The 16,017-nt window shown below is 49.6% G+C and overlaps 1 protein-coding gene across 1 annotated transcript in view; it reads left to right on the forward strand.

The window, feature by feature from the left end:
- Positions 1–16,017, forward strand: part of LOC127579057 (DENN domain-containing protein 3-like) — a 743,140-nt gene that overhangs the window by 627,912 nt on the left and 99,211 nt on the right. The gene's annotated exons all lie outside the window — the stretch shown is intronic.

Here is a 16,017-nt window from a genome sequence, read left to right on the forward strand (position 1 = left end):
TACTCGCTGGAATTCAGAAGAATGAGAGGGGATCTTATAGAAACATTAAAAATTATGAAAGGTTATTAAGAAAATCATGAAAAGTTATTAAGATAGAGGCAGGAAGTCGTCTCCACTGGTAGGTGAGATGAGAACTAGGGGACATGGCCTCAAGATTCAGGGGAGTAGATTTAGGACAAAGATGAGGAGGAACTGCTTTTCCCAGAGTGTAGTGAACCTGTGGAATTCTCTGCCCAGGGAAGCAGTAGACGCTACCCCATTAAATATATTTAAGACATAGTTCGATAGATTTTTGCATAGCGGGGGAATGAAGGGTTATGGGGAAAAGGCAGGTTGGTGGATCTGAGTCCACAGCCAGATCAGCCATGACCTTATTGAATGGCGGAGCAGGCTCGACGGGCCAGATGGTCTACTCCTGCTCCTGGTTCTCATGTTTTCATGTTCTCGTTACAGGAGGCCACATAAGAGAGATCGGAAAGGGTATGGGATGGAGAATTAAAGTTACCACACAACTGGAAGCCCGGGGTTAGCCCAATGGACTGAACACAGGTGCTCGACAGAGCGATCACCCTATCTGCACAGAGTTCAGTTTGGTTATCTCCTTGTTCACATTACTCCCCACAGATGGGGCCTGGTTAGCTGCTTATTTCAGCTCCCTCTGTCTGGAGTGTGATTAATCCTCTCTTCTCTTCATCCACCTCTATCCTGTTTCTTCCTGGGAGCTGCTTCACTCTTTCTGCTGCCATTGTTGTCTCTGATGGGTCCCGATGCCACACTCTCCCCCTCTCCCTCTCTGCCATTTCAAATCACACTAGGACCTGCTATGTTTAATTCACAGTCCACGTTCTTCCACTGCCAAATCTCAGTAACTCCAACTAGAACCCATCCTCACAATAGATCACTGTCTCCCCTTCCCACCTTACCATGGACACCTTGTACATTGCTGTTCAGACAGTTTAGCACATTGTTAATCACAATTCATTCCAATTTAGTTTTAACCATTCTTTTACTCCCTACAGAAAGTGCAGTGTAGGCAGATAAATAAAGTGCAAGGGCCATGACGAGGTAGACTGAGAGATTAAGATAAGACAAGATTTCTTTATTAGTCACATGTACATCGAAACTCACAGTGAAATGCATCTTTTGTGCAGAATGTTCTGGGGGCAGCCCGCAAGTGTCGCCACGCTTCCGGCGCCAACATAGCATGCCCACAACTTCCTAACCCGTACATCTTTGGAATGTGGGAGGAAACCGGAGCGCCCACAAACTCCTTACAGACAGCGGCCAGAACTGAACCCAGGTCGCTGACGCTGTAATAGCGTTATGCTAACCTCTACACTTCAGGACTTTATCTTTATTGTATAAGAGGTCCGTTTAATAGTCTTTTGGAATTGGTTTATTATTGTCACAGTGAAAGACTTGACTTGCATTCCAACTGTACAGCCCAAGGGTCCATCCAATCTAACACAAGTGCTGATGTGAGTGAATAAGCCCTTGCACAGTCTTCCTCTCCCAGGTTACATTAAGCAGTCTGACATTTAATGTGAGCATAAAGTGGAAGCGTTGTGGCTGTTGGACGAGAGCCCTGTGTAAATGATCAAGATCTCCCAGCATCAGACTGCCGTCTCCCAGTTCATCACAAGCATAAGCTCTCAGACCAGTAACTAATTCCCCATTAACTCCTGACCATTGACCTTCCTTAAAGTTCACAACAAGAAAGTTTGTTAAAGGTTTGCTGAAAATTCAGAATCAGAATCAGGTTTATTATCACTGACATATGTTGTGAGATTTGTTGATTTGCGGCAGCAGTACAGTGTAAGACATAAAGATATAAAAATTTCCATAAATTACAAAATAAATAAATAGTGCAAAAGAGGAATAACGAGGGAGTGTTCATGGGTTCACAGACTGTTCAGAATCTGATGGCAGAGGGGAAGAAGCTGTTCCTGAATCGCTGAGTGTGGGTCTTCAGGCTCTTGCACCTCCTCCCCAATGATAGTGATGTGAAGAGGGCATGTCCCGGGTGGTGAGGGTCCTCAGTGATGGATGCCGCCTTCTTGAGGCACCGCCTCTTGAAGATGTCCTCAATGGTGGAGAGGGTTGTGCTCATGACGGGGGTGGCTGAGTCTACAACCCTCTGCAGCCTCTTGCGATCCTGTGCATTGGAGCCTCTGTACCAGGCGGTGATGCAACCAGTCAGAATGCTTTCCACCGTACATCTGTAGGAATTTGCAAGGGTCTTTGGTGACACACCAAATCTCCTCAAATCCCTAATGAAGTAGAGCCACTGGCGTGCCTTCTTTGTGATTGCATCAATGTGTTGGGCCCAGGATAGATCCTCTGAGATGTTGACACCCAGGAACCTAAAGCTGCTCACCCTTTCCACCGCTGACCCCTCAATGAGGACTGGTGTGTGTTCTCCCGACTTTCCCTTCCTGAAGTCCACAATCAATTCCTTGGTCTTGCTGACATTGAATGCAAGGTTGTTGTTGCGACACCACTCAACCAGCCGATCTATCTCACCCCATATGCCTCCCCATCGCCATTTGAGATTCTGCCAACAACAGTGGTGTCATCGGTGAATTTATAGATGGTGCTTAAGCTGTGTAGAGAGTCATGAGTGTAGAGAGAGTAGACGCAACCTTGAGGTGTGCCTGTGTTAATTGTCATCGAGGAGGAGTTATCATCACTGATCTGCACCGACTGTGATCTCCCGATGAAGAAGCCGAGGATCCAGCTGCAGAGGGAGATACAGAGGCCCAGATTTAGAAGTTTGATGATTAGTACTGAGGGGATGATGGTGTTGAACGACGAGCTGTAATCAATAAACAGCAGCCTGACGTATGTTTTGCTGTTTTCTAGGTGCTCCAAAGCCGCGTGGAGAGCCAGCGAGATTGCATCTGCTGTAGACATGTTGTGGCAGTAGGTAAATTGCAGCAGGTCCAGGTCCTTGCTCAGGCAGGAGTTAACTCTAGCCATGACCAACCTCTCGAAGCACCTCATTACAGTAGATGGGAGTGCTACTGATCGATAATCGTTGATATTATTAAAGCCTGCTGAAGACTCGAGTACTTTAATTGGTTTAGGGAGCGGCACTCTCACTCTGAGTCTAAAGACTAGGTTCAAGAAGACGAGAGCTCAACACTCTGGGTGACACTGCGGTACTGACTGAGTGCCACACTGCCCATCAAGGATGGAATCCAGGGAGTTCCACACAGACAGAAAGGTGGTACAGGGGGATTCACAGTGGGTCTTCTTCCATACTTCCTTATGACACAGAGGGGGCCCATTCAGCCCATCGAGTCAATGCTAGCTCACAGACCAATCCCATTCCCCCACTAATTTCCCCAGTATCCTATTCTCCCCACATTCCCATCAACTCCCCCGGATTCTACCCCTCACTGACACATGAGATTTACCGCGGCCAGTTCACCGACCAACCCGCACGTCTTTGGGATGTGGGGGGAAACCAGAACACTCGGGGGAAACCCAAGCGATCTCAGGGAGAGTGTGCAAACTTCACACAGACAGCAGCAGAGATCAGGATCAGACTCCCTGTGGCCGATCGGTTAGTTTAAGGAGCAGAAGAGGTGGCATATGCTGGTCACTTGTCTCTCGTGAGGGGGTTCTGCTCTCGCCACCGTCAGCTGAACAATGTGTGGCAGTCAATTCAGGAAAGATTTTATTTTCAGGTTTACACTGATGAGGGAAGAGTTCAGTGTAACATTCTCTCCACAAAATCTGGGATTGGCCTGCGCCTCCCTCAAACAAAGGGAGGAACTGGTTAATGACAAACAGCTTCAAGTACTTGGGTCTAATTGTTTCTGATTCTGCTAGTTCAGCACAGCCAGATTAAACACACTGTGTACTCCCCACAGCACAAGGAAAAGTCAAGATTTGCAACTGCCTTTGACAACCTCGGAGAACATGTTTTTTGTTTATTGGGTCATGGGATTTGGACCTCACGGACTGCCTCCAATGTGATGTGGAGTTTACAGTTCATTTCATAGGTAGGTCTGATGTCACATGGAAGCTGGACCAAGTAGAGACAGACATGAGCTGAGAGTTGATAAGTCACAACTCACAACACAGGTTGAGAGGAGCCACAACAACAACCTCTCGCTCATCGTCAATAAAACTAAAGAGCAGGTTGTTGACTTCGGGAAGGGGAAGGAGGGCGAACGTGCTCCAGTCCACATTGGGGGATCGGCGGTGGAGAGGGTCAGCAGCTTTAAATTCCTGGGTGTTAACATCTCAGATGACCTGTCCTGGGCCCAGCACATGGATGCCATCACAAGGAAGGCGAGCCAGTGTCTTTACTTTCTTAGAAGGTTCAGCTTGTCACCGAACAGTCTAACAAACTTCTACAGATGTACTGTTGGAAGTGTCCTGAATGGATACTTCACCTTGGTACAGAAGTCCACTCACTCGACCCAGTCTCTCCCTTACTCCTCTCCCCCAACAATAACAATATTCTGTTTATTGAATAGATTCTGGATTTTATTTTAAACCAGTCTCACTAACAGTCTCTATGTTGTAAAGGCTCGAGTTCACTTTGGCTCTTGAGGGAAGATCAGCTGTCCCCACCTGGTCTGGGTCTAGATGTGATTCACCCACAGCTGGTTCTTAACTGCACTCAGAGATATCCTGGCAAGACATTCAGTCCAGTGGCAACTAGGGTTGGGCAATAAATGCGGGTCTCACCAGCAAAGCCCAGATCCAGTCAATGAAGAAGTAAAAGTGAAGTTATTTGTTACATTAGAAAGACACGAGGGACGGCAGACTCTGGAATCTGGAGCAACACACAGTCTGCTGGAGGAACTCAGCAGGTCGGGCAGCAGCTGTGGGGGAAAATGGACAGTCGACGTTTCGGGTCGAGACCCTTCATCTGGACTGAAAGATAGAGGGGAGATGGCCGGTATAAAGAGGTGGGGGGAAGGGGTGGAGCAAGAGCTGGCAGGTGATAGGTGGATCCAGGTGAGGGGGGTGATTGACAGATGGAGGAGGGGAGGGTGGGAACAGCCACAGAGGCCGGGGGGTGAGAGGTGCAGGCGACAGACGGCTGCTGTTGGTGGGATCTGATGGGAAGTGAAGGTGGAGCCTGGAACCAAGGGAGGGAGGTGGGGAGGGCAGAGGGGAACAGTGGGGGGAGGGGACCCAGTGGGAGGGGTGTGTGGGTGACGGGCAGGTAGAGTGGGTGGGGGAGGGGAAAGGAACAGGGTGCTGGGGGCTGGGGTGGGTGGAGGAGGGACAGAGGGGGAGAGGCACTCGATCCCACTGAACCCCCCCCCCCCCCGAGCCACAGCACTGAGCACAAACCTGGGTTAACATTCAACTGGATGGAGTGACCCAGCTTCCGTCTCAGCCAGGCTGAAGTCATCCCGACCCACACCACGTCCCGACCCGACCCACACCACGTCCCGGCCCACACCACGTCCCGACCCACACCATGTCCCGACCCGACCCGACCCACACCACGTCCCGGCCCACACCACGTCCCGGCCCACACCACGTCCCAACCCACACCACGTCCCGTCCCGACCCACACCACGTCCCGGCCCACACCACGTCCCAACCCGACCCACACCACGTCCCAGCCCACACCACGTCCCGACCCACACCACGTCCCGACCCACACCACGTCCCGGCCCACACCACGTCCCGGCCCGCACCACGTCCCGGCCCGCACCACGTCCCGGCCCGCACCACGTCCCGACCCGCACCACGTCCCGGCCCGCACCACGTCCCGGCCCGCACCACGTCCCGGCCCGCACCACGTCCCGGCCCGCACCACGTCCCGGCCCACACCACGTCCCGGCCCACACCACATCCTGGCCCACAACACATCCCAGCCCACACCACAATACATTGCAGCCAACATGGCTTCGAAACTCTGCTGATTCCATCACCACTCTGGGTCAGCTGTGTACATCAAGTGCTCCTGACCCTGAAATGTGAGCAGATTCTGGCTGTACGTTCTGTGGAAATTATACTGTGGATGCTTGGATACACAATCCCTCCCCTCGATCACTCTCCCCCCCCCATCACTCTCCTTCACCTCAATCACGATCCCTCCCTCCCCTCATGCACTCTCCCCTCCCCCTCGATCACTTTCCCTCTCCTCAATCACCCTCCCCATCCCCGATCTCTCTCCCTCCCCATCCCTGATCTCTCTCCCTCTCTCCCCGATTTCACTCCTCCCCCATCACTCTCCCCCCTGATCTCTCTCCTTCCCCCTATCGCTCTCCCTCCCCACACACTCTCCCCTCTTGACCACAGGAACAAGCTCCAGGTGACATCGTTCTTTCTGCTCTGCTGTGAAATTCTTTGTTAAATTATTTGAAACTTTGCATCTGCAAACAGTCTTTGGGGAACTGACACAGCACTTTCAAAGTTCCTAATGGTTTCACACGAAATATTTCTCATTTACAGACACAAGTGGGGGTCTGGTCCCCTGTGTATATCACGGGGAACTTCTGCAGCAGACCTGAGTTCTGAATGAACACAGTGGTGCCTACTCCTAGCATGTGGCCATGAGAAGTTGGCAGGTCTCCCTGACAGGGACAGAGATCGATCGTCTACAGGCAACGCCACTGAGAAAGGGCTGAGTTTGAGAATGACTATCAGGGACCATGTTTAGTAACATCTGCTGACAGATTCAGGACACTGAGAGGCAGCTCTTTTTTTAAAACTGTATTTTTATTTCCTCCTTTTTAAATGCTTGAGAGCTGATGGAGATATCTTCCCAGAAAATCACTGATGATTTTTCTACATGATAATTACCAACAATTACGTGTGAGTTAGAGGTGGGTAAGATATAAGCAGAACTGACTCTGCAGCTGTCTATCTATGCAGCACTGCTGCAAAGTCTGAATAAGCAGAAATAATGACCAAAATTAGGGCAGCCTCCAAATAAAAGCGATCCTTTCTCCTGACAAAATGCAATGATTGGAGGATGATCAGTTAGTAGAAATGATGTATGTAGAACCAGTCCCAGTGAGTTCCAGGTGTGACTGACAGGGGAATTATCCAATCATCCCCATCCACTTAGGGTACCATATATGGTCGGCATGAATGGGGCTGGATGTTCCACCACCATGTTTTGGGCCACCGTCAGTTCCCACGCCCAAGGATATGATGTTGCCACGGTTGCAATATTAGTCCTTCCCACCTGCCCTGGAAGGGGCACCTTCAACTGTTGCATTGTACGTGCTGATATTCCTGTTCTGAAGGTGTTCCCGGTAACGTCAGTGGGACAATCTGGAAGGTCCAAGCCAGGATGGACTTACACAGAACACACAACAGTACAGCACAGGCCCTTCAGCCCACCACGTCTGTGCCGACCATGATGCTGATACAAACAGCCTGCTCATGGTCCCAGTCCCTGCACTTCCTGCCTGTTCATGTGTCTGTCCACCCCCACCCCTGGCAGCCTGTTCCAGGCACCCACCGCACTCTGTGTAAAAATCTTGCCTCATAAATCTCCTTTAGACTTTCCCCCCTCACCTTAAACCTATGCCCCTTAACATTTGACGTTTCTACCCTCTGAAAGACTCTGATTGCCTACTCTATCTGTGCCTCTCATAATTTTATAAACTTCTGTCAGGTCTCCCCTCAGCCTCCGACGCTCCAGAGAAAACAACCCAAGTTTGTCCAACCTCTTCTTATAGCTGATACTCTGTACTCCAGACAACATCCTGGTGAACCTCTTCTGCACCCTCCCCAAAGCCTCCACACCCTTCCTGGAAGGCAGTGACCAGAACTGCACGCAGTACTCCAAGTTCGGCCTAACCAAAGTTCAGAGGAACAATCAGGAAGGTCCAAATCAGAAGGGTTTTTAACTTAGGAGACACAGGAGACGGCAGACGCTGGGATCTGGAGCAACACACAATCTGCTGGAGGAACTCAGCGGGTCGAGCAGCATCTGTGGGAGGAAAGGAATTGTCGACGTTCTGGGTCGAAACCCTGCGTCAGAAACATACCGGCCATCTCACCTCTCCCCTCTCAGTCCTGACGCGGGGTTTCGATCCGAAATATCGACAATTCCTTTCCCCCCACAGATGCTGCTCGACCCGCTGTTCCTCCAGCAGATTGTGTGTTGTTCTGGTTTTTAACGTACGGGGGTGTGGGTGTGATGGATTCCCTACAACCTTGTCCGGGCTGGAAGAGCCAGGCATTTCATTTCCAAGAACATGGAGCAGCACTCGATCCCTCGACCTTACAGCGAAAATTTCAGACCACGCTGGATTAATTTTGAGGAGAAGCCCACATTTAAACCTCAGCAGGAAGAGTTGTGATCTGCAGGGCTGTAGAGCAGGAGCTGGCACAGACACCACAGGCTGATCGGTGTGTGCTAAAGGTCTCTGGCTCCACAGATCCAGGGTTCCAAGCTGAAATTTATTGTCATAGTCGCAATGCCCAGGGCATAAATACCATGAAAATGAGCTTTCTGCAGCAGTAGTACTGTACATTACACACAAAAAGAACATAAGTTAAAATAAATTTAAATTAACATAAATTTAACACGATTTACATGACAAACTTAACAATGTGAGTGTAAGTTGTGGGTGAGGAAAATGAGACATAGGCAGAGGGGTGAAGGTGCTGACACTGCAGTCTCACAGAGCAGAGGTCAGGTTCCAGCACTCAGACACGGAGACGTCTTGGCCAGACAAGAGACAACAAACATCAGAGATTAGGTTTCATAAGCCGGTGGAGAGATCGTGTCCAGTCCAAGTAACTGTGCAGAATGGAAAGGATGAACAATGAACACACTGCACTGTGTGGCTCGGAGTGAAGTCGTTGGGCTGTAATGCCGGGATTATCGCAGGACCACTGAGGGAAGTGTTGCACCTTGTGGGGAGTGAGCATCTGTAGAACAGACGTGTGTGAGGGGGAGCAGAGCCGAGGTTCACGGTCCATTGGGGTACGTGGTGGATTTGTTGCGTGAGGACAGGTTAGGTTGAGTGGACCTGTAGGTGGTGAGTTCAGAAGGTGGGAGGTGATTACACTGAGATGGACTCAGTCTGTAGGGGCCTGAGAGGGTGGACTCAGGGTTGGTGCTTCTCTGAGGTGGACATCGTGGAACTTCCCTGCTTTACAAAATAGTCCGGTGAGACACAGACAGGGGGCCCAGGCTTGGAGTGAGGGGTCCACCATTCTGCACAGAGATTAGAAGGAGCTTCTTCACCCAGAGAACGTAGAACATTACAGCACAGTACAGGTCCTTCAGCCCACGATGTTGTGCCGACCTTTTAACCTACTCTAAGATCAATCTAACACTTCCCTCCCACATACCCCCCTATTTTTCTGTCATCCATGTGCCTATCTCAGAGTCTCTTAAATGTCCTTATTGTATCAGCCTCCACCACCACCCTAGGCAGCACGTTCCACGCACCCACCATTCTCTGTGTAAAAAACTTACCCCTGACATCCCCCTTATACCTTCCTCCAATTACCTTACAATTATGCCCCCTCGTGTTAGCAATGTCCGCTCTGGGAAAAAGTCTCTGACTGTCCACTCGATCTGTGCCTCCTTTCATCTTGTGCACCTCTATCAAGTCTCCTCTCGTCCTCCTTCTCTCCAAAGAGAAAAGCCCGAGCTCGTTCGACCCATCCTCACAATGTGAGTGTAAGTTGTGGGTGAGGAAAATGAGACATAGGTGGATGGGTGAAGGTGCTGACACTGCAGTCTCACAGAGCAGAGGGGGTCTATAGAATACTCCCAATAGAGTGATTGCTCCCTTCCTGCTTCTGACCTCCACCCACACTGACACAGTGGACGATCCCTGAAGGATATCTTCCCTTTCTGCAGCTGTGATACTATCCCTGATCAGCAAAGCCACTCCCCCACCTCTTTTACCTCCCTCCCTGTCCCTTTTGAAACATCTAAACCCTGGAATATCCAGCAGCCATTCATGCTCTTGTGACGGCCAGGTCTCTGTAATGGCCACAACATCATAGTTCCATGTACTGACCCATGCCCTAAGTTCATCACCCTTGTTCCTGATATTTCTTGCATTAAAATAGACACACTTCAAGCCATCCAACTGACTGCAGTCTTGCCCTTTCAAATGCCTATCCTTCCTCACTGTCCCTCTACACACTGCATCTATGTGTACACTAAATGCACCAACCTCTGACCTATCACTCGGGTTCCCATCCCCTTGCCAAACTAGGTGAGAAGTATTTGAAATTCTCTACCCAAGGAGGCTGTATAGGCTCAAACAGACTTCCAACAGTGTGACCCTCCCTCAGCACCGCCCCTCCCAGTGTGACCCTCCCTCAGCACAGTCCCTCCCACAGTGTGATCGTCCCTCAGCACTGCCCCTCCCACAGTGTGACACTCCCTCAGCACCGTCCCTCCCACAGTGTGACCCTCCCTCAGCACTACCCCTCCCACAGTGTGACCCTCCCTCAGCACCGTCCCTCCCACAGTGTGACCCTCCCTCAGCACTACCCCTCCCACAGTGCGACCCTCCCTCAGCACCATCCCTCCCACAGTGCGACCCTCCCTCAGCACCATCCCTCCCACAGTGCGACCCTCCCTCAGCACCATCCCTCCCACAGTGTGACCCTCCCTCAGCACTACCCCTCCCACCCATTTTAGTTTCTCACTCCAACCCTACGGCCTTGTTTGAGGAGACCCCAGGGATATCATCCCTCAATACTGAAGTAACCCATGACAGACAGTGAACCTCCTCCTCCCTCTTCATTCCCCCCCTCTGCCTCACCTGAGAGTTCTGTGCCCTGGGCTACTGAGTCCTGCCCGTCCTTCAACCACACGGGCCAGTGATGGCAGCAGCACCACGGACCCGTGTCTCAGAACCAGATCGGTTTATTGTTGTACACACCGGGTGAAATGAAATTGTGAAGCTCACAGCTTGAACAGTGTGCATGGGAATAATACGTAAACACAGTAAATTCAGTGACCAGCACAAAACAACAGAATGGTGCAGAGTATAGATATAAGATATTTATTTATTAGTCACATGTACATCGAAACACACAGTGAAATGCATCTTTTGTGTAGTGTTCTGGGGGCAGCCCCCAAGTGTCGCCACGCTTCTGGCGCCAACATAGCACGCCCACAACTTCCTAACCCGTACGTCTTTGGAATGTGGGAGGAAACCGGAGCACCCGGAGGAAACCCACGCAGACACGGGGAGAACGTACAAACTCCTTACAGGCAGCTGCAGGAATTGAACCCAGGTTGCTGGCGCTGTAATAGCGTCACGCTAACCGCTGCACTACCGTGCCACTAGTGCAGTCGGTAGTGCAGAGAGAAATGCTGAAGTGACAATAACGGAAGAGGTGGAGATGAGGGTCCGAGAACGTGGCAGCCCCTTCAGGAAGGGGTGTGAGAGAGGTGAGTGGTTCAGGAGTCTGACAGCAGTGGGGAGGAGCTGTTCTCCAGTCTGGACGTCCGGGCTTTCCAGCTCCTGTATCTTCTCCCAGAAGGTAGAAGAGAGAACAGGGAATGGCCAGGGGGGACAGGTATCCCTGACGACACCATCAGCCTTCCTGATGCCAAGTACGGTGAGGATGGACTGGATGGGAGGAGGTGAGGAGCCTGTGACGGACTGGGCAGTGTTTACCGCTCTCTGCAGCTCCGTCAGTCCAGAGCAGAGCAGTAGCCGTTCCAGGGAAACAAAGGACTGCAGATGCTGGAATCTAGATGAAGGCCACTATGATGTAGAGGAACTCAGCAGGCCAGGCAGCATCTGTGGAGAAAAGCAGGCGGTCAACGTTTCGGGTCAGGACCCTTCTTCAGCTATACCAGGCTGAGATACAACCTGTCCAGGTACTTTCTAGAGCACATCTGTAGAAGTTCGAGAGAGGGAAGTTTGTGCTAAATCTTCTCAGATGCCTCAGAAAGTACATACGCTGATGGGCTTTCTTGATCACCGCATCAGTGTGGAGGGAGCAGGTGAGGTTGCTGGTGATATAGGTGCCAAGGGACTTGAAGCTATCGACCATCTCTACGTCAGCTCCGTCGATGAGGACAGGTGTTCAGTGAAGCATCATCGTAATGATGGAGCAGAAGATACCCTGAAGGTAAGACACAAGAGGAAGGCAATGGGCAATAAGCTCAGTGGCTCCTCCCCAGCAAGTTCCTGAAAGTTCAGGAGTCTGGCCCTGGGGCGGGACTCTTGGTCTTGGTGTTATGGTGACTGATGGCAAACGTCAGTAAATCAAGTTCAAGTCAAGTTATAAGTTATTGTCATTCATCCATATACTGTAAAACACACGGAGGAATGAAATGTCGTTTCCCCCAGACTCACACAACAGAGGACACACATAGAGCAGAGGACATACGGAGGACACACATAGAGCAGAGGACATACAATAAACGCAGACAGAAAAATTGTGCAAGTACAAATAGTGCAAAAACCGGTATATACAGGATACAGAATGAGTGCAGGGTTAGTGCAAACCCAAGTTGGACAAAGAAAATCCAGAACTCAGTGTGTTGCACGAAATGTATAAACATGTTCAGCAGTAGCCAAAGTTCTTATACGCCATTGTGCAAACTAGGACTTTTGACACGGCGTTTGTCTGAGACGGCCTCCAGGTATTCAGGAGCCTGACAGCCTGGGGGAAAAGCTGCAGGGTTAGGAATCAGGTTTATTTTGAGCCATCCCACTTTCAGAATGAAAAGACTTTGTAATCCACGCCTCCCCTGTTGACCACAGGTTCTAACATTTCCATGGTGTTGACAATTTTGTGCCTTTATCACTAAAAGTTATATGTAACACAATTGCTGCAAGATTAGAATTTAATCTGCAGGAGGTTGCAGGGATATAGTACACCAGCCTTTGATTATCCTCCTCAACGTACTGGATGTCAGCTGCAGAGACAGTCACTTTGTTTTACAGCCAGTGTCCCCGTATCTCTGCTGATGGCGGTTGGCAACGCTCCAAGTCCGGCTGTTCACGTGCCCGTCAGTCCTGTGGGTATGTGCTGGCGATGGTGGAGACAAGTGGGAACAAAGAGGCAAAGTTAAAGAAATGACAAATAGCACAGGAATCTGGACAACTGCAAAACTTCAGCAGTTGTTACTTGGCCTTGGGATATGGATGCTGCAGAAAGATCGGCATTTGTTGTTCATCGGAAGGCAAAAACTACAAATGCCAGAAATCTAAAATAAAAACAGAAATTTTTGGAAACACTCAGCAGGTCAGACAGCATCTGTGGTGAGGGAAACAGACATAACGTTTCAGGTTGATGATCTTTTATCAGGGTGCGTTACACTGTCGGAGGTACCCGTCTCCTACACTCAGGGGTAGAACTCCACTGTCCAATAACATGACTTCCAGTTCTTCTGCCTTCTGAGGGAAAGTCAACAACCGAAGTGTTGGCACTTTTCGTCTTGCCGTTCACACTGCCTGACCTGCTGAGTGTTTCCAGCATTTTCCGTTTTTATTTCAGATTTCCATCATCTGCAGTTTGCTAATTTTCAATTTATTGGCCAATAACTAGTTCATAAATATATCAAGGCCACAACAAGACCAGAAACCCCATCCCAATCTCTTGTTTTGGAAGAAAGAAATGAGGATCAGTATCTGAAGTGAGGATATTTGCAGATCCATAAACAGATACTTTCTTTTAATCCTGTACAAGAATGATTAGAATATAGTTTCCACAGCAAGAACATGAGAAATTTACTAAGAGATTTACCAACAGTCAGGGCATTGAATACAGGAGTTGGGACAATTCCGGCCGCTGTCTGTAAGGAGCTTGTATGTTCTCCCCGTGTCTGCGTGGGTTTCCTCCGGGTGCTCCGGTTTCCTCCCACATTCCCAAGACGTACGGGTTAGGAAGTTGTGGGCGTGCTATGTTGGCGCCGGAAGTGTGGCGAGACTTGCGGGCTGCCCCCAGAACACTCTAAGCAAAGGTGTACTTCACTGTGTGTTTCAATGTACATATGACTAATAAAGATATGTCATCTTATCTTGTCTTGTCACGTTACAGCTGTACGAGACATTGGTAAGGCCACAGTTGGAGACTTACATACAGTTCTGGTCATCCTGCTATAAGAGGGATGTCATTAACCTGCAAAAGATACAAAAAAGATTTACAAGGACTGGAGGATTTGAGTTATAAGGAGAGACTGGGTAGGCTGGGTTTTTTCCCTGGAATGTAGGAGGCTGAGGGGTGACCTTATAAGAACAAAAGAACCAGGAGCAGGAGTCGGCCATCTGGCCCGTCGAGCCTGCTCCGCCACTCAATAAGATCATGGCTGATCTGGCCGTGGACTCAGATCCACCGACCTGCCTTTTCCCCATAACCCTTAATTCCCCTACTATGCAAAAATCTAACTGTGTGTTAAATATATTTAATGAGGTCGCCTCTACTGCTTCCCTGGGCAGAGAATTCCACAGATTCACTACTCTCTGGGAAAAGCAGTTTCTCCTCATCTCCGTCCTAAATCTACTCCCGTGAATCTTGTGGCTACGTCCCCTAGTTCTCGTCTCACCTACCAGTGGAAACAACCTTCCTGCCTCTACCTTATCTATCCCTTTCATCATTTGGTATGTTTCAATAAGATCCCCTCTCATTCTTCTGAATTCCAGTGAGTATAGTCCCAGGTGACTCAATCTCTCCTCATAGGCTAACCCCCTCATCTCCAGAATCAACCTGGTGAACCTCCTCTGCACCGCCTCCAAAGCCAGTATATCTTTCCTCAAGTAAGGAGACCAGAACTGCACGCAGTACTCCGGGTGTGGCCTCACCAGTACCCTGTACGGTTGCAGCATAACCTCCCTGCTCCTAACTTCAATCTCTCCAGCAATGAAGGCCATCATTCTATTTGCCTTCCTGATAACCTGTTGCACCTGCAAACCAACCTTATGCAATTCATGCACAAGCACTCCCAGGTCCCTCTGCACAACAGCACGCTGCAATCTTTCACCACTTAAATAATAATCTGATCTTCTATTTTTCCTTCCAAAGTGGATGACCTCGTATTTACCAACATTGTACTCCATCTGCCACATCCTTGCCCACTCACTTAACCTATCTACATCTCTCTGCAGACTCTCTGCATCCTCTGCATAATTTGCAATTTAGCGTCATCAGCAAACTTAGATACGCTCCACTCGGTCCCCTCTTCCAAATCGTTAATGTACATTGTGAACAGTTGTGGGCCCAGCACCGACCCCTGTGGCACCCCGCTCACCACTGATTGACAACCAGAGAAACACCCATTTATCCCAACTCTCTGCCTTCTGTCGGTTAACCAATCCTCTATCCATGCTAATACATTACTCCCCAACTCCATGCATCCTTATCTTATGGATAAGTCTTTTTATGCAGCACCTTGTCGAATGCCTTCTGGAAATCCAAATATACAACATCCACCTGTTCCCCTCTATCCACTGCGCTCATTATATCCTCAAAGAACTCCAGTAAGTTTGTCAAACAGGACCTGCCCTTCCTGAATCCATGCTGTGTCTGCCTGATGGAACCACTTCTATCCAGAGGTCTCACTAATTCTTCCTTAATGACAGCTTCAAGCATTTTCCTGACTACAGACATTAAGATAACTGGCCTATAGTTACCTGCCTTTTGCCTACATTCTTTTTTAAACATGGAGGTTTATAAAATCATTAGGGGTATAGATAAGGTGGAGGGTCACTGTATTTTCCCGAGGGCGGGGGAGTCCAAAACTAGAGGACACAGGTTTAAAGTGAGAGGGGATCAACTGTTTCACAGAGAGGGTGTTGGGTATGTGGAACGAGCTGAGGGAGTGGTAGAGGCGACTACAACAACAACATTTAAAGACATTTGGGCAGGTATGTGGATAGAAAAGGTTCTGAAGGATATGGGCCAAACAAAGACAAGTGGAACTACATCCGTTACGGGATTTGTTCACACGATGAGTGGGGCCAAAGCTGTAAAGCTCTAGTTTCCTGTCACTCACCATAAAATCAAAATAACTGTTGCAAACCTGTCGCTTATTCTACAGGCCAACCACTGATGGGCACAGGCTTAGAGTTACAAGTCCTCCACAGC

The sequence above is a fragment of the Pristis pectinata genome, chromosome 16 (assembly GCF_009764475.1).
Source record: "Pristis pectinata isolate sPriPec2 chromosome 16, sPriPec2.1.pri, whole genome shotgun sequence".
NCBI lineage: Eukaryota > Metazoa > Chordata > Chondrichthyes > Rhinopristiformes > Pristidae > Pristis > Pristis pectinata.